Raw genomic sequence first — 17,446 nt, forward strand, 5'->3', positions numbered from 1 at the left:
TTCATGTCTCTGGTTGTATACATAGTATATTCACACCAATTCGTGTCTTCATACATGTATTTTGGATAATAATGATCATCACATTCAACCATCATTAAGTACCCCATGTCCCCTCCCTTCCCCTTCCACCCCTCTGCCCTATCTAGAGTTCATCTATTCCTCCCATGCTCCCTCTCCCTACCCCACTATGAATCAGCCTCCTTATGTCAAAGAAAACATTTGGCATTTGGATTTTGGGGATTGGCTAACTTCACTTAGCATTATCTTCTCTAACTCCATCCATTTACCTGCTGGTTTTTTTAACCACTGCTAAACACTCAACAGGAGCTTGCTCTGGCTGGAATCTGATGAGACTGGGCACCATGGCCTCAGGTTGGCTCCCTTGCAGCTTGAAATACTTGCACTTCTTTGGGTACAACAGGAACAGCTCAGCCCCAGCTGGGGTGAAGGGGTGGAAGATAAAGGTAGTCTCAGGACTGTCTAGGATTGCCCTTTGGCATTGGCCAGCAGTAAGGATTGGGTTTCTTAGTGGAACACCAATTCTGAGACTTTGACAGCAACCACAGAAAAAATGGTGCAGAAAAATTGGCATGAAAGAGTCCTTGTGTCATTGGGCGTGTGACTCTACCCTGAGGGTTTTAAAGTGTCTACAAATCAAATTAACCCTCCCATTTCTCCAACTGTACATTGTTTTACTTCCCAAAATAATTTTCCTCTGGAATACTTATACCTTTATCTTCCCCACCCACCAGTACTTGAAGAGAATTATTGTCTTTTGAAAGTGAGAAATTGGGCTGGGGTTGTGGCTCAGTGGTAGAGAGCTCGCCTAGCATGCATGAGGCACTGGGTTAGATCCTCAGCACCACATAAATGTAAAATAAAGATATTGTGTCCACCTAAAATTAAAAAGTAAATGTTTTTTAAATGAAAAATTATTTCTAAATTTTTATTTCTAATTCTAGATGGCAAATACATGTGTATTTTTTTAAAAAACACTCCTCTGATGTCAACTTATGGGTAAAAAAACAAGGAAAGAAAAACAGAAAGAAGGGCTAAACTGACAGCAAGGACTAACCTGAAGAACTTGAAATTTTTACACAATCTGGCTCTTTTCCTTAAACTGAGGACACAGAAAAATTACTATCCAGAAAATTAAACTTATGTTGACAGAGACATGCCTTTCTTGGACAACAGTTTTGTGTATAAAGAGTATGATGTGTTCTGGAGGTGATTACTAAAGTGGCCTGATCTTTAATGAAGAAACTGTGAGGTCACCCCCTATTCTAGGGATAGTTTCTTCATGGATTCCTCATCTTTTTTCTTCATAAATCATATTTATTTTCAGTATATTTATCATACTAATATGGTACAATTAAATATCCAGATAGAAATATCTCCTTGAGATACATGTTGCCCTGCACAGTGGATCACACCTAAAATCCCAGCTACCGAAGAAGATGAAGCAGGAAGATCACAAGTTCCAGGCCAGCTTGGGCAACTTAGCAAGATTCTGTCTCAAAATACATGGAAATAGAAAAGTCTGGGGATGTAGCTCAGTACCAGAGTGACCCTGAGTTCAATTCCAAGTACCCACCCCCCAAAAAAAAAAATTGCCAAGCATGTCTTTTGGATAAATTCCTATTTTTCTCATGAAATGGGCCTCTTCACCATTTTGCTCTAAGCCTTTACCCTTTGGCCTGTTGTTCCTTTTTTTTTTCCTTCTACCTGTCTGGAATGCAAATATAAGGCCTAGAACTATAGCAGCCATCTTGTCACCCTAAGGTGACCAAAAGGAAGATGACAGTAATGTGGAAAAAAAAAATTAAAGAACTGGGGGTGCAGCTCAGTTTTAGAGAACTTATTTTCTACATGTGAGGCCCTGGGTTTGATTCTCAGCAACCTCTCCCCCCCAAAAATGGAATTGCCCTTAAGGAAAACAAACAATGTCCTATAAGATCTAAACCTTGTAGAAGAGTTTTCTTTAGTTTATAACTGAAAGCATATGGAACTGAGTTGATGGATTCTTCCACCTTCCAGAAAACTTGTTCCTGGGATAGCAAGAGGCATTCCCAGCCTCATACCATCCACTGATGATGCCCTAATCAAAACTTAGGCTGCCAAGGAAATAAGTCATGTGCCACGTTTCCCACACCCAACTGATGGACAAGTCCTAGATTGTGAGGTTGACTATTTCTTTTGTTTTCTTCAAATCCTTATTCCTAAAGAAATATATTATTTTTTTCAGATGTTAGGGCTATGTCCAATTCTCTCAGACTAGGCAAACTTGCTACCTTTACCCCCTAGAGAATTACCCAAACATTGGGCCAAACAAACTGAATATAGTCTATGAATCCTGGTAATAATAGCCGTGAAGTTTTTTTCAAGAACTAAATCTTCCTCTGCCTGTAGAAATGTCTGGAGACTCTAAAAGAAGAATACTGGCCTTCCCATTAGGTAGAGGGACTGAGAGAAAAGACATGTTTTTTTTCTATAAGCCTTCAAAGGATAATTTTAGTAAATAATGTTCAGCTAGTTACTGTAGATAAAATCCCTCACCTTGGCATTGCTAAAGTGCAAACCAAGACAGAACAAATTTCTCCTACTCTTAGTCCCCAGGCCTCAGCTTTGTACTGGGCCCCAAAATATTTTCTGTTTTGGAAACCCCAAACCATGCAAAACTCAGTAGATCTGGGGTTTGAACATATGAATAAAACAAGCCAAGTTTCCGCCTGACCTTGGCTAACCTTGAAATCAATCGTTCTTTCAGTGCTGGTTTGGCCAAGAGTAAAGCTTGTGGTTTCATCTTGGTTTTTACCACAAAACTTTGTGATGAAACAGTAAGAACCCACTGAGATTTGTGCTTCCATTCCTGTCTTGTTTCAAGTTCTTTTTGAAAAACCTAGCTGGTTCAATAGCATATGACTATGTAGTTCTGTGATTTCTCTTCTCTTCTACATGGGCTCAGAACCAAATTCCTACCCGGCAGTATTTTTGAAAGCCCAGTGATTAAAACACAGTCTAGCATTAAAATACATTCAGTATAAAATCAGGAAGATTCCACAGATCTGGTACAAATCTTCATGATACCACTATTTGACCAACTATAACAACAACTCAAGTAATTTGAAGGACATGGTAAAAGAAGTTGCTGGGGGCTAGGTATTATGGGGAAGGGAACCCAAGAATTGAAAAACGTTGCCCCAGAGTAAATGCACAAGAAACACACCAAACAGGTGTAGCATCCTGAGAGATCCCCCAGTATAGAATAGTTCCATATTTTTTGGCTCACACACCTAAGTTAAACCAGGAAATATATGTAGAGAGAGGCCAAAAACTTGAATGCGCAATCATTAGCAAGAACAGTGTATCTCAATCTCATGTGCTGACTATGCCATTACAGGTATAAGAAAGGAATATCTCCATTTCAATTCTAGTTTGGCATAAATGTTGGTAAAGACAAGAGCGGCAAATGTCATATGATATCATACAAAATAAATTGTTGTTGACTAAAAATCTTTGGAAATATCTCACCAAGCACCCATCATTTTTTCATAAAATATCCAAGTTCAACACCATTGTGTTATTAGGGTCCTGAGCTAGACATAACCAGATATAAAAACAGAAAGCTCTAAGGGCCTTGAGCTCCTTCCAAATCTGAATCCTGTTTTGTAGGCTTAAAAATTTAGCCACAAAAACCCATTTACCAAACTTGGTACAAAGAAAGAGAATTTTTGCTTTATCCCAGCAGACTCTTTTGTGAATTATGTATGATGTTTTTCAGAGACAGAAAAAAGAAATCAGGGCAAGAGAGATATATGCTATTAGCTACTGTAAAATCATCAAAGCAGAAAACAAGTCTCAATATCTCAAGAATATATAAGAATAATCTTTGAATAAGGGATAATGTAGGTACCAACTCTTGGAACTTTAAATTTCTGCAAAAGTGACCCAAGGAGGAAGAGAATAAATCATTCCATTCCCAGGGTACCTTTCCTTCCACCTCTCCCACAAATTGCAATGCATTTTTCCTGTCCTTCCCAAGGCCAATCTGGAAGAAACTTCACGAACATCTTAATTGTCTAAAATGTGTATCTATTTCCCCTAAAGAGCCTTTCTTTCTTCTTGCCCTCAATGGAATTTGTAAGTTTCTCAGATGTGTCTGTAAATCCCCATATCCACTGAATTCCTCCCACAGGCCAAGCTACATGCTCCCTAGGGAGGTTCCGTATGGTAAGAAGCCACCTACCAACTGCCTATGTCACCAACATATAAAACTCAGTGAGCTCATAATGTAAACAGAAGACTATTGATTATATTTTTGGCACTGGTGAGCTTATAAACAATAGGTCAGTGGAATATTTTTGCATTAAGTTTGTTTCCTGACTATATTTTCCTTATAAATCTGCCCACTTTCTCAAAGATCACATTACTTGTTAGGCATTACAGCTGTGCTGTGGCCCAAAATCAAATGAGTGTTCTTGGGCATTTTCCCATTAAAAGCTGCAAATGACTCACCATTCTTGAGTCAAGGTACAGGAAAGTTTTTGTGTACAGCATCCAGCAGGTGGCACTCATGTCCAAGGCTACACAGAGTTTTCCTAAATTTTTGTTCACAAAAAATATTCGTTACTACTCAGTAAATAGTAGACAGATACCTTTTTAGTAAGAGCTATGAATTTTACTCCTACTATCTTCTTAAGTGAAGATTTGACATTGGATATAAGCAGCCAATTTGTCTTTTTTCCCTCTTACTGTAATCCAAGACTAAAAAAATTACATATGGAAAATATGGCTTTGTGAGCAATAGTGTTTGGTCTAAAAGATTTCTGCCATCTCTTCCCTGATTTGGCAATATTTGAACTGAGATAAAAAAACTCACATATAAATTTAAAGCTTTAAAAAATAAACAAAATGCCAGTTGTGGTGATGTATGTCTGTAATCCCAGCAACTCAGGAAGCTTAGTAGCCTGGCATACTGTCCCAGACTTGTAATCCCAGCCACTTAGTAGGTTAAAGCGGGAGGATTGAAAGTTTGAGGTTAGCCTTTGCAATTTAGTGAGACCCTTAACAAACTAGTGAGACCCTGTCTCAAAATTTAAAAGGTAGAGGACTGGGGTATAATGAGAAGTCAATTCTGAGTGTAGTGGGAAATTACTGAAGGACTTAAAGCAGAGAAATAACCTGATCCAAAGCTCATTCTGACTGTATGGAAAATACACTGGAGGAAAAAGAATAGCAGTGGGGAGACCAAATGGGGCATTTGCAAGAATCCAGTAAGGAATTATCATGGCCTGGGCTATACATGGAAATAGTAATTGGAATGGTTATTCTAAAAGTTTAGTTTGCAGAAGAATCACTTGTGGTATTTGTTTAAAATGTAAGTGAGCCCACCAGTGCATCTGGCTGAAGGCATTCTCCAGACCACGCTTATGAAACAGCAATGTAGAAACAGAATTGGCTAAGACCTTTGCCTCTCTGTTAAGATCACTTTCTAAAAATAACAAGCTCCCACTCTTTAAATTCTATAAATATAGAGTTCCAGCTTTTTCAGGTAAAAAAAAATTCTTATATCTCAATCTCCTTATAGTCCCATGGTTTTTCATGCAGATTCACCTCAATCTCTCCCAGCATTGCCTGATTCTTCTTTTACTGTTTTCAAGAAAAAAACAGTTCCTGTCACTCACTGTGCCTTTCGTTCCTGAACTTCATTCTCTCATCCATTCAACATTCATGAAGCACTGCATCTAAGCACTTGACACTGAGCTAGAAACTGGTTATAGCAGGATAAATAAAACACACATTTCAAATGATAGATTGTCATCTTCTTCCTCCATGTTTAGAGTCCCTCAGATGCCATCCCTGCTAGAAAACTTAGCATTACGAAGAAGAAAAGAAGGAATACAAAGGACCAGGCACAGTGTCACTCACCTGTAATCCCAGTCACTTCGGAGGCTGAATTCAAGGTCAATCTCAGCAATTTAGCTAGACCCTGTCTCAAAATAGAAACTAAAAATGGCTGAGATTATAGCCCAATGGTAAAGCACTCCTGGGTTTAATCCCTGGTATAAAAAAATTAAAAGGAAAGTAGGTTCAGTAGAAAACAGGAGCTGGAGAATGTATAAGAACAAAACTTTGGGAAAATATGACTGATCAGACTCTGCTCAGGTCCTACAAGTGTAGGTCTTAATATGAATCTCTTCCCTGAAGCTTAATTAAATCATGTGAGCAGTCAGCCTCTATACAAAGTCAACATCTAGCAACATGAGGACACTCCAGAGACATTTACTGAATATGCAAAAGAGAAAAGTATTTGTCTAGATTGTTTACAAACCAGTGGGGTAAATTTTTCTCTTTAAGATGAAGGAGGGAAAGAAACTATGATACCATCTTATGAAGCTGACCAAGATGAAGTCCCTAAACCACCGCACATTGGACCCATCTGAAATGCGGACAATTGGAGAATTCATGAGATATTGTTTGGATTTTAGCCTGAGTCCTAGATCCTTTGAGGTTTAATTAATGTGCTAAACCCAAACTTTTCTAAACCCTTCCTGAATAAAGGGTTTATTGAGGGTGTAATTACTTCTTTTGGAAATAACACCAGAAATTTTTTTTAAGGATAAATATTGTGATGTTTTGTGTGGGCATCAAAGGTGGCGATAAGCTTTAAACATTTCTGCATAGAGCCCTTAAAACAACTGTAATTTAGCAGGTAACTTAGGCTGTTCTCATGGGTTATCTAGAACTTCAAATGGATTTGCTTTTTCCCAGCCATCTTGAACTCCTAACAAGAAAATGAAAAACAAAAAGCCAGATAATTACAATGAAGGAAATTATTATGTGCAACTTCCCCTCATAATAAATTAACTTTGCTGAGATATTGGGTACAGCTAGACTTTCAGGCTGCTAGGGGACTCCTTGGCAGATTTCTGATGGAGATCAAGTTCTGACTAAAAATATGAAAAGGACTGGGTGTGGGAGCATATTCCTGTAATCCCAGCCACTTGGAAGGCTGAGACAAGAGGATTTCAAGTTCAAGTACAGCCTCGGCAACATAGTGAGTCCCTATCTCAAAAATAAAAAGAAGGGCTAGGGATGTGGCTCAATGGTAGAGCGCCCCTAGGTTAAATTGCCAGTAATGCAAAAAATAAATAAATAAAAATACAAAAGGGAATATTTTTTAGTTGGGGGTCTCTTCATGTTATCCAGGCTGGTCTTGAATTCCTGGATTCAGGTCTCTAATGTATTTGAGACTACACATACCACTGGGCTAGGCTAAAAATGAATTTTAATATATAGAAATGGAGACCTCATCACCTTTGAAAGCTTTAGAGTACCTTGACAAACCTATAATTGACTAAGGGTTAGAGAGAAGAGAGTGAAGTTTCTGCCTGATTTAAATTTACAAACTATTTCTAAAATTAGAGCATTCAGTTCAATAGGTGTTGTGCTTTCTGTACTGCAAATGGCCAGCTTCACTGTGTCTGAGGTAGCTGTTGTTTTATGCAACAGTGAGGTGAGTTTTATACAGGCACAGCATGTGCACTTGGAAGAATCTGGTTTAAACAGCGTAACTGTAGCTCCCACACATGCTTATGCTTGTTCACCAATACAAAGACAATCTAATCATTTGTTCCAAAAAGATAGCAGTATTTATATTAGATTTGTCTTTTCTGGTTTAATACAGAGTGAAACACCAATAATTTCGCTGAATCTAGTTAGATAAAAATCTTTCTCTCATTACTCTATGAATATTTACCGTGGTTAACACCTTCCTGGGGCACTCTGGCAACATTTTTGTTTTGGATGTTTTAATGAAAACCATGCCTTGCAAAGGTCTAGAGTCACAGTCTAAAGACAAATATCCTCTTTTTATAATAAAAAAATATTTATTGTCCCCAAACAAGAATATAAAGTCTAGTGACTCAGGAGGCTGAGGCAAGATCATAAACTCAAGGCCAGCCTCAACAACTTAGCAAGACCCTCTCTGGGGAAAAAAAAAACCAGAGATGTAGTGCAATGGTAAAGTGCCCCTGGGTTCAGTCCCCAGGAAAAAATAAATAAATAAATAAATAAATAAATAAATAAATAGATAGATAGATAGATAAATTATGTACAACTCATGAAACTAGCCTGCATCTTTGTTATAAAACATGTGATGTTACCATGATGCTTTTCTGTCTGGCTGTGCTTCCCATTTCTCATGGACAATCTGTCTCCAAGGCTACCTGAACAGTGTTCAATTTCTACTAGCACAATCTTATCACAAGAGATGGGCAGGGAGATAAGGCTATCCCATATAAAGTTACATCTGGAGTCCCTGGACAAATCCTGACTGTGTATACTACTTTTGACCCAAGAACTGTGTTGTGAATTGCTCTTGAATAATATTTTTTAACAATAATGCTTCACTTATTGTTGGAAAGGAGAACTTTCTTTATATTTACCTTGTCAACTCTTTAAAATAAATGTAACCACAACTTTGTGAATTAGTGAGTGGCCATGGGCAGATTTTTTCTGAGACAACCAGTTTAAATCACACTATCAGGAGGGCAGAGAGACCTTTCACAATGCTGGTTTTCTAACTATTGCTAAATTCTCAAGCTAGAAAAACATTCCCACAAGAGCTAAAGGGGGATGGGAATGTAGCTCAGTGGTAAAGCATTTGTCTAACACATGCCAGACTCTATATTCTACACTTGGTACCCAGTACCCAGTACCCAGCACTGCAGAGGACTGGATGTACTTTTCTCTATCCCTTTTTTCTTTCATCCATTCCAAACAAAAAAAGCACTGAGTCTGAATTCTCATGAAATGATTATTGTTTTAAAACTTTTATTATCACTGCTTATACACACAAGATCGGCAGTTTCACATTTCCCAAAATTTCATTCTAGCAAAATTTCCAGTTTAACTGTAACACTGAGAGCATATCTAAATATTTGGATTCTTCATTTCTGGTAAAAACAAAGGGACCAAAAGTTTAGCAGAGATCTCTGTGCTGACATGTCTGCTTTCTACATGCAAGACAATTGACTCCACCAGGCAGCACACATTTACTCAATCATCTAATCCCTTCTAGCATTACATTTTCAAATCTTTAGATAACTTATAAGCACAACTTTATCAGAAAAAAAGGAAAAACATTTGCTCTTACCCCTTTTTTAATTTTAATTTTTATTTTTTGCTCTTACCTCTTTTAATCCAGCTTCATTACCCATTCTAATGTTGCCTGAATTACCCATTATTGATGAATGAAATCAATCATTCAATAAAGATGGGAGTTTATTGCCATCAGTAAAGACAATTGCATTGAATCTACCTGGCATAGTTATAGGAATGTGTGAAATTGAAAGACATATAGAAATAAAGCAGTGCGGGTAGGGGTGGGGATATAGCTCAGTGGTAGAGTGTATGTTTAGTAGGCCCTGATCTTCAGCACCACACAAAAAATAAATAGAAATAAAATTTTTAAAAAAGGAAAGAAGGGAAGGAGGGAGAAGGAAACGAGATTTTAAGAGAGGCGTAGAGCTGGCTACAGTGGCACATGCCTGTAATTCCAGCTACTCACAAGGCTGAGACAGGATGCTCACAAGTTCGAGGTCAGTCTGGACAACTTAGCAAGACTCTGTCTCAAAATAATTTTTTTAAAGGGTCAGGGATGAACTCAGTGGTAGAGCACTTGCCTAGCAACAGTGAGATCTGGACCCAATCCTTAGTATCTCAAAAAAATTTTAAAAGAGAGGGAGAAAAAGAACTGAATAAGTCAAAATGCTGAGAAAATAAATCTGAAGGGATCTCTCACTTCACTGCATTACCAAAAGTTGTGGTCATTGGGAATTCAAAGCTGGTCTTTTTCACTGTCTCTATAAATAGCTGACCCCAGATAAGACTTTTCTTTAAGCCAAGCCATGAATGAACTTTTACTTTAATAACCCATTGACTTGTATGACATCCTATCATTGATTTTTTTTTTTACTAAAAACTTTGATCAATCTGATAGTCACAAAGACATACAAGGTGCATGTAGCCATTAATTTTGGTCTCAATAGTTTACCTAAATTTAGAAAATTTTACACTTTCTATCATAAAAAGTATTTAAAGATGCAATAATTTTTGTTCAGTACTAAGAGACTATATCAATTAAAATATGTCAAAATAGAAAGTTTTCAGGACTGGGATGGTAGAGTGCTTACCTCACATATGCAAGGCACTGGGTTTGATACTCAGCACAGCATTAAAAATAAACAAATATATATATAAAGTTTTCAAAGATTTTCTAGCCATCAGCTTAACAGCCATCCACAAAACAAAAACAAAAACCACACTAAAGTCTAGAATATGAAATAAAGAATAAATACCACTTCTAGTTATAGACTGGAACATAAATGACCATATTGGAGTTCTTAAAGATGAATTCCAGTCAGAATACCACAGGATTGTTGATACCTCTTCCAAGAGACCTGGAGAATATTAAGGTGAATTGTGTGGTCATGACTTGAGGTTTTATTTCTCAGCTAAGAAATATAGCATATTAGAATTCTCTTCTTTTAATGTATAAGAGACCATAATTTCAGCTTTTACCTAATTGATATGCCACATCAGAAAGGGCCAGGGATGGATTTACAAGTAAAAGTCTGCATCAAATTAGTCTTCACAATATAAACTGGCTTGTGAACCAAGAAGGAGCTATAGATCAGACTCTGGACCTTCTATTTCTTACCTATTTTTCCGAGGGTAACAAGCAATCACCAAAAGCATTCTCATAGGAAGCCACAAATCCCAATACTTTTGGTACCACCTGCATGTCCTTCTGCACAAGGGTTGGCCCACTCCAATTCTATTTAATTCTCAAGAGCCAACAACTGCACCAAACCACTGAATTTCACAATGTAACTTGAGACAAACTGAATCTGAAAGGCTATTTTATGGGTATTTTGACTCCACTCCTGCAGGTAATACAATCCACAGTACACCCACTGGCTAGCAGCATTTGACTCTCTTAATCCTCATTACCATACTTCCTTTGGTACACTTCTTAAGGGAAGTATGGCTGAGAGCACCAGCAAAGAAAATAGGCCTTTCTTAATCATATGTGTTGTTCATGAGGAGCATAACAGAAGATTAGAATCAATCTTGAATTTGGTTGCTTGGTGTTGTTTCTATCTTCACAAAAATTTGGTTCTTTGGTTTACTATATTTTTCCTTTTCTGTTTATATCAAAATCTTCATTGACCTGAAGTTATACATGATCTAGCAATTTTTTAAAAAGGAGGAAATGGTCACAAATTATAACATTTGTAATGTGTATGATTTCACAGTACATTTGCCACCACAAAATGATGAAAACTTGAACTTTAAAAAATAAAGCATGTATTTCATTTCTTTTCTTATTTAGCTCAGCTAACTAATGTTGAAATTTTTACATTTCATGTGAAATTGATTTATTTTTCAATTGTTTTTAGCCCTAGTCAAAAGGAGGAAAAATGCATCTAACAGTAGAGGAACCAGTCAGCTGAGATTGATTTATAATTAAAATCATAAAATGCCAGGTATGAAATATGCTGAAAACATCTATGATCTTATCTTCTAAGCACTCCATGAAGGCCAATTCATTTTAGTTATAACTAGCTTCTAGTAAAGAGTTACTATATTTCTGATATTGACAAATAAGTCTTTCAGTTTCTTGGAGGCTGAATGATTAAACTGGAACTACTGCCTCAGCAGTTATATATAAATCCTTTTGAGAAATTCTAAAAGAGCACCTAGATTTCTACACTTACATTATTTCACTGTGATATGTCTGCAAAGTAGAAATAAAACCCTTCTCTTTATCCAGCCTTCAAAATTCAGTCATATATTTTTTTATTTGAAATAAACTAAAGCTGATTAAGAACGAACATGCCTTTTGGAACACCCGGAGGCCTTTCATTTCTTGAATGATATGCTAAGACTTGGAATCCACCCAAACCTTCTTGAAGCACCCTCTTCAAAGTTTAATCTAATTTAAATTAACTTATTCCTCACATAAATGCTCTTTCTTAGTTCTCCTTATTTTTTAGTGAGCACATGGACATATTTTTGTGTTTCTAAACCTGTGGATGCTGGAACAATTTACGAGGGAAAAAATTACATATTTCTTTATTCCAGTCATGTTAAAAGCAGTGGCAGAAAAGCATAATTCTGAGAACTCCTGGCTCTGCCACTATGCAAATTATTTCACAATATGTAAATGATTAAAGAGCAATGTAGTCACAGTTCCTACCAAATGTTTCTCTGATATAAGACATTCTTAAAAGTGATGGGCCTGGCTGGGCACAGTGGAGCATGCTTATCATCCCAGTGACTTAGGAGGCGGAGGCAGGAGAATTGCAAATTCAAGGCCAGCCTCAGCAATTTAGCAAGACCCTGCCTCAAACTGGGGATGTTGCTCAGTGGTAGAATACCCCTGGGCTCAATCCCCATTACTGAAAAATAAATTTTCAAGTGGTGGACCTGAAGTCTCACTTTATTTTCTACACATTTGTTTGTACTACTTTACTTAATTTTTTACTTTGGAAATAAAAATAATATTAGAGTACATAATTGCACAAAATAAGCAATTATGTGCACAATTGCAATTTTGCAGGCATAAGGCAGAATATGTGTATAACAAGGTTTTCTGGTACATTTCTAGACATGTCTGCTTCTTCTTCCTCAAGGAATTTGTGAGTGTAATATAAAATTATTTAAGCAAACAAAAAAGAAGTGTTGAATTCTTTCTAAGCATATATGGTAATTGACTGCAAATTAGTCAACTTCTCTACCAAAAATTCAAACATGTTTGAATTAGTTGACCAGGATACTTCTGAAGAAACTGAAGATCCTGAGAAAGATGTAATATTAAAGAAAATATAAATGGCTTTTTCCAGTAATAACAGTGACATAACTGTGAAAGGACTGACGTGCATGGGGTATCCCTAAAAGTTGCCTACCACATATATATCTCACCTACTTTGTAAGTATCATTTTTACTAGAAGTCCCAACATAATCCCAGAAGCATGTTCTCTCTTTCCCTTTGTCTCCTTTTTACCCAAACAAATTTCAGCTAAACATTTGGCCTTCAATAATACCTGAATGGAAAAAAAAAAACTTGAAATCAGAGACGTGTTATATGTCAAAATGAGCTATTCATCCCTGGTGATCATTAGAGAATGTCACAAGAGAAGAAATGTACCCAAGAGGGTCTTGCAAAATTCCAACTCTGGGAATTGTATTCTATCTAAAGACTCTCCATCATTTTAGCAGTCCATTCATTTACTCAAAAAAATATTTATCAGGTGCCATTATATACAGCACTATGTTAACATCATCAAGGCATTAAATCTTCAAAGTAGTTTCTTATTCTATACTTAATGTTGACACATTTAGGTGGGGCCTTAAATTCTCTACTCAGCTGAATGCTTTAGTTCCCTTCTAAGTAATTTGTCATTTTCAGGCACATTTAAGTGTGTTTTATTTTTCATCAGTGGAATTCTAGCATAGATAATGGCATCTACATAAGAGTTCAAATAATGAAAAATAGAGATAGCAAAATTCAAACATTATAGACTTAAATATTATTTTAGAATTATATAACTGGAATTAACTTTTTTTATTTTTATTTTTTTACTTTTAAACTCTACATTCAGAGAGCATCAAGAAATGGATTTCAGAGGCTGGGGCTAGGGCTCAGCGGAAGCGCATTTGCCTGGCATGTGTGAGACACTGAGTTCAATTCTCAACACCTCATGTAAATAAATAAATAAAGGTCTATTAATAATATAAATTTTTAAAAAAGAAATGGATTTCAGTTTTGGCTACCCCCCAAAACTAATCAAGCCTTAGGTGTTAATAAAATAACTGTGTTTCTTTCAGTGTTCTAGACAAAAGGAGAAAATGGCCATAAACTGCCTTCACTGGAAACTCCAGCATCACGGGAATTTTTCCCAGGTGGCTTTGTAGCAATCTAAGGAGACTTGAAACATATCATAATTATAGTTGTTAATCACTAAATGTCTCTTGTGCTTAGCATTTTACATTCAATACTTCAGCTTTTTTTTTTTTTTACATTCAATACTTCATTTTAAGCTTCCCCTACAGTGTACCTCTGTTTTCCCTAGGAAGAAATCAAGACTCAGAGAAGTTAGGTAACTTTTCCAAAGTCACACAATTTGCAAGAGTGTGCAAGCAATGGATCTCTGACATTGCGTTTTTCTGCTTCCCAGGTTAATGCTCTCCGTAATGCATGTCTGTGTTTAAGCAGGGTGGCTGCAAGGGTTACCCATAAAGGTTGGGGAGATGGATGGGAACTGATAATGCTGTCTGGGAAAGACTTCTGTACACAAGGGAAAGAAAAAAAATAAAATAAAATTCTGTGAGAAAAAAACCGGTCGCAGCTGTTAGGGTTAAGGAGAAAAACTCGCCTTGAGGGGCCCTGGGTCTACTTCCTTTTACCTACCCAGAGTTTGTGCCAGCACAGGGCGCGGTGATTGACAGGCGACTACAGCCACGGATGGAGGGCCACGTGGGGGTCGGAGCATCAGCTTCTCAGCTCCCATTACTCCCACCCCCATTCCATAGCCCAGCCATTGTCTGGGAGCTTCCACCGCCAGTGCCCAGGAGGCCGCGAGGCGACGGAAGCTGCTGACTGATGGGGCAGCCGAGCGCTAGGGCGCTGAGTGAGGCCGTAGTGTCCTTGGGATCCTTGCAGCTGTGAACGCCCACACTAGGCACGCTCACTCGGCGCTGGCCACAGGGGTCAGGTGGGACAGATCTCTTCGGCTGAGAGCTGGCCTGGGGTCGGGAAACTTCACCAAAGCAAGCGAGTTAGGCCCACGCCTGCACTACGGCCGTCGAGGACCTCAAGGATCTTGTGGCCCAGGGGTCGCGCGACCCAAGCTTCCAGCCCAGAAGCTGCACTAGGGGTCTATGCAGGGTCTGGGGTCCCGGGGTCCCTTTCCTGCTCCGGGTTGACCTTTAAGACGGATTTAAAGGTGGCAGCGGCCGCTGCCGACGCTGTCTTGCAGAAGCAGCGAGCTTGGGACGCGGCGAGGTAGCTATCCCCCAGGGACGCCTGGGCCTCCAGCACCCAGCCCTCTCCAGGCTCTTCTTCCCTGGGAGCCGTGGCCCCAACCCTACCCCCGCCTGCGCCGGGCTCCGCTTTCCCTCCATCAACTCCAGGCCGAATTCAATTCAAGGAGAAGCCTCCTTTGAGCTTTTGTGTTTGCTGGGGGAGATGTGGGCGCAGGAGGGATCGCGTTACAACTTTCATTTCCTGAAATGTTTGAGGGAACATCCAGGGTTTTTATCCCCACATCAGGCTGGGCGATGGGCTCGGGTTTCAGGCCTTGTCACTCAGCTGTCACCAAACAAAAGAAGTTCTCAGAGCCCCGGAGAGGGAGAGCTACCTGCTATTCATGACCCCTGGAGCAGGTGATCGCTCATGGGAAAAAGAGGTAGAATTAATCATAGGGCTGTTCTCTGTTTCCTCTCCTTTTTGGCAGACCTGCCCACCGTGTGAAACCTATCAGAAAACAATTAAACTCTTTCTTGTCCCTCAGGGGAACTAAAAATACGTTTTTGGAAAAGTGAACACATACACATTCACACCAAAAAATGGAATGAGAGTTGAAGGGAACATCTTACATCCCATTCCTCTTTGCACTATCTTGGAGGGACTTGGAACTTGGAAAAACTGGGAGAGAATGAGTCATCTTAATGTCACCCGGTCCTACCTAATGGAAGGAATCATAGGTAAGGTAAATTAAACTCGGGTAGATTCCAACATCTTCTTCCTGCCTGGTTGACAATATTCGCTCCTAGTAAAAGTAAAATCTCTGTGAATGGGTGTTTTGCTCTCTCCCATTCTTCCCTTGTCAATCAGGTTGAACATCCATATTGGGTTCTGTAGAAAATTAGAAAATCCAAACCCTTCAAAAGCTCACCATTCATTTCAATTCTAATTTAATTCTTGCCTTTAGTTGAACTAAAGCAGAAAGGTCAGCATAACTAACTGCTATTTATGAAACATTACAGTACAAATTTTAAATTGTACATTTATTTTCTATTTTGTTCTACTTTCCCCACATCTCCTTTCCTTCTCTAGAATATGAAAAGAAAAGGAAATGCATTCAGATTTATTTCAGGGACATATTAATATTGGAAGAATTAACCAGAATGGCCTAGGAACCTTAAATCAGACTGCTTTTTTTTTTTTTTTTTTTTAGTAGAAATATGACAAGGGACCAGTATTGTCATTCTGCGCTTCAGTTTTTCCACAAGAGGTTTTTGGGGGTTTTGTTTTGCTTTTTTAATGAAATTAGGTGACATACTGCATGTAAAATAGTCCTTCTGTTCTGGCTTGGCCTGGTAATGCTCTCCTGTAATCCTAGCTACTCAGGAAGCAGAAGCAGGAGGATCTCAAATTCAAGGCCAGTCTGGGCAACTTACTGAGACCTTCTTCTCAAAATAAACATAAAAAGGAACTGGGGGCTCGGGTGGTGGCTCAGTGGTAGAGGGGCTTGCCTAGCATACATGAGGCACTGGGTTTCATCCCCAACACCACATAAAAAAACCCAATAAACAAAATAAAGGTATTGTGTCCATATACAACTAATAATAATTTTAAAAAGGACTGGGAATGTAGCTCAGTGATGGAGCATTCCTGTGTTCAGTCCCCAGTTCCACAAAATAATAATAATAATAATAATAATTCTCTAGTCTTATTTATGAAGATTTTATCTGTTTATTTTTAAAATAGCCACTGGCTGTAGATTCCCAGAACTGATTTTCTTAGAATAACCATTTGTACTTAAAGGTAGAGCCCTGAGCAATACTATTCTTCATTTAAAATCAAGAACTTGACTTTAGGAGGAAGCATGGTATATTTATATAACATCAGCAATGCATAGAAAATATTCACCACACGTATCTAAAGACAGATAAAGCTTCAATTGTTTAAATGTTCTCACTTAACAGATACTAAGGCATATTGACCTTCTATCTAGCTTAATTTTTTAAAAAGCATGTTACCTACTTTGATTTGTGAGGCATTTTAGTAAATACAAAGCTAATGCTGTCTTCCTAGTACTACCCCCTTGTCTTAGGGTAAAATTAACTTTTGCAAAGTTTTGCAGACTCTGCCATCTCTCAAAATGTGCATTTTCTCTATAATCACTGTAAATTTCTGCTCCTCTCCATCAATCACACCAGTCTCTACCAGTACCACACAAAAAGAAGCTGAAAAAGCTAAGGGCAATGTTACTGCTTACAGATTCTTACAGTTAAATACAACATTTGTGTGAGGGCCAACCAACTATGTCACAGCTATGTGGGTTTGGTTTGGTTTGTTGGGTTGTTTTGTTTTTGTATGGGGGAGATCACAATCCCATTGTCTTTTCCTGGTATTTAGACCACTTGGATAAC

This window comes from Callospermophilus lateralis, unplaced genomic scaffold (assembly GCF_048772815.1).
Source record: "Callospermophilus lateralis isolate mCalLat2 unplaced genomic scaffold, mCalLat2.hap1 Scaffold_153, whole genome shotgun sequence".
Lineage (NCBI taxonomy): Eukaryota > Metazoa > Chordata > Mammalia > Rodentia > Sciuridae > Callospermophilus > Callospermophilus lateralis.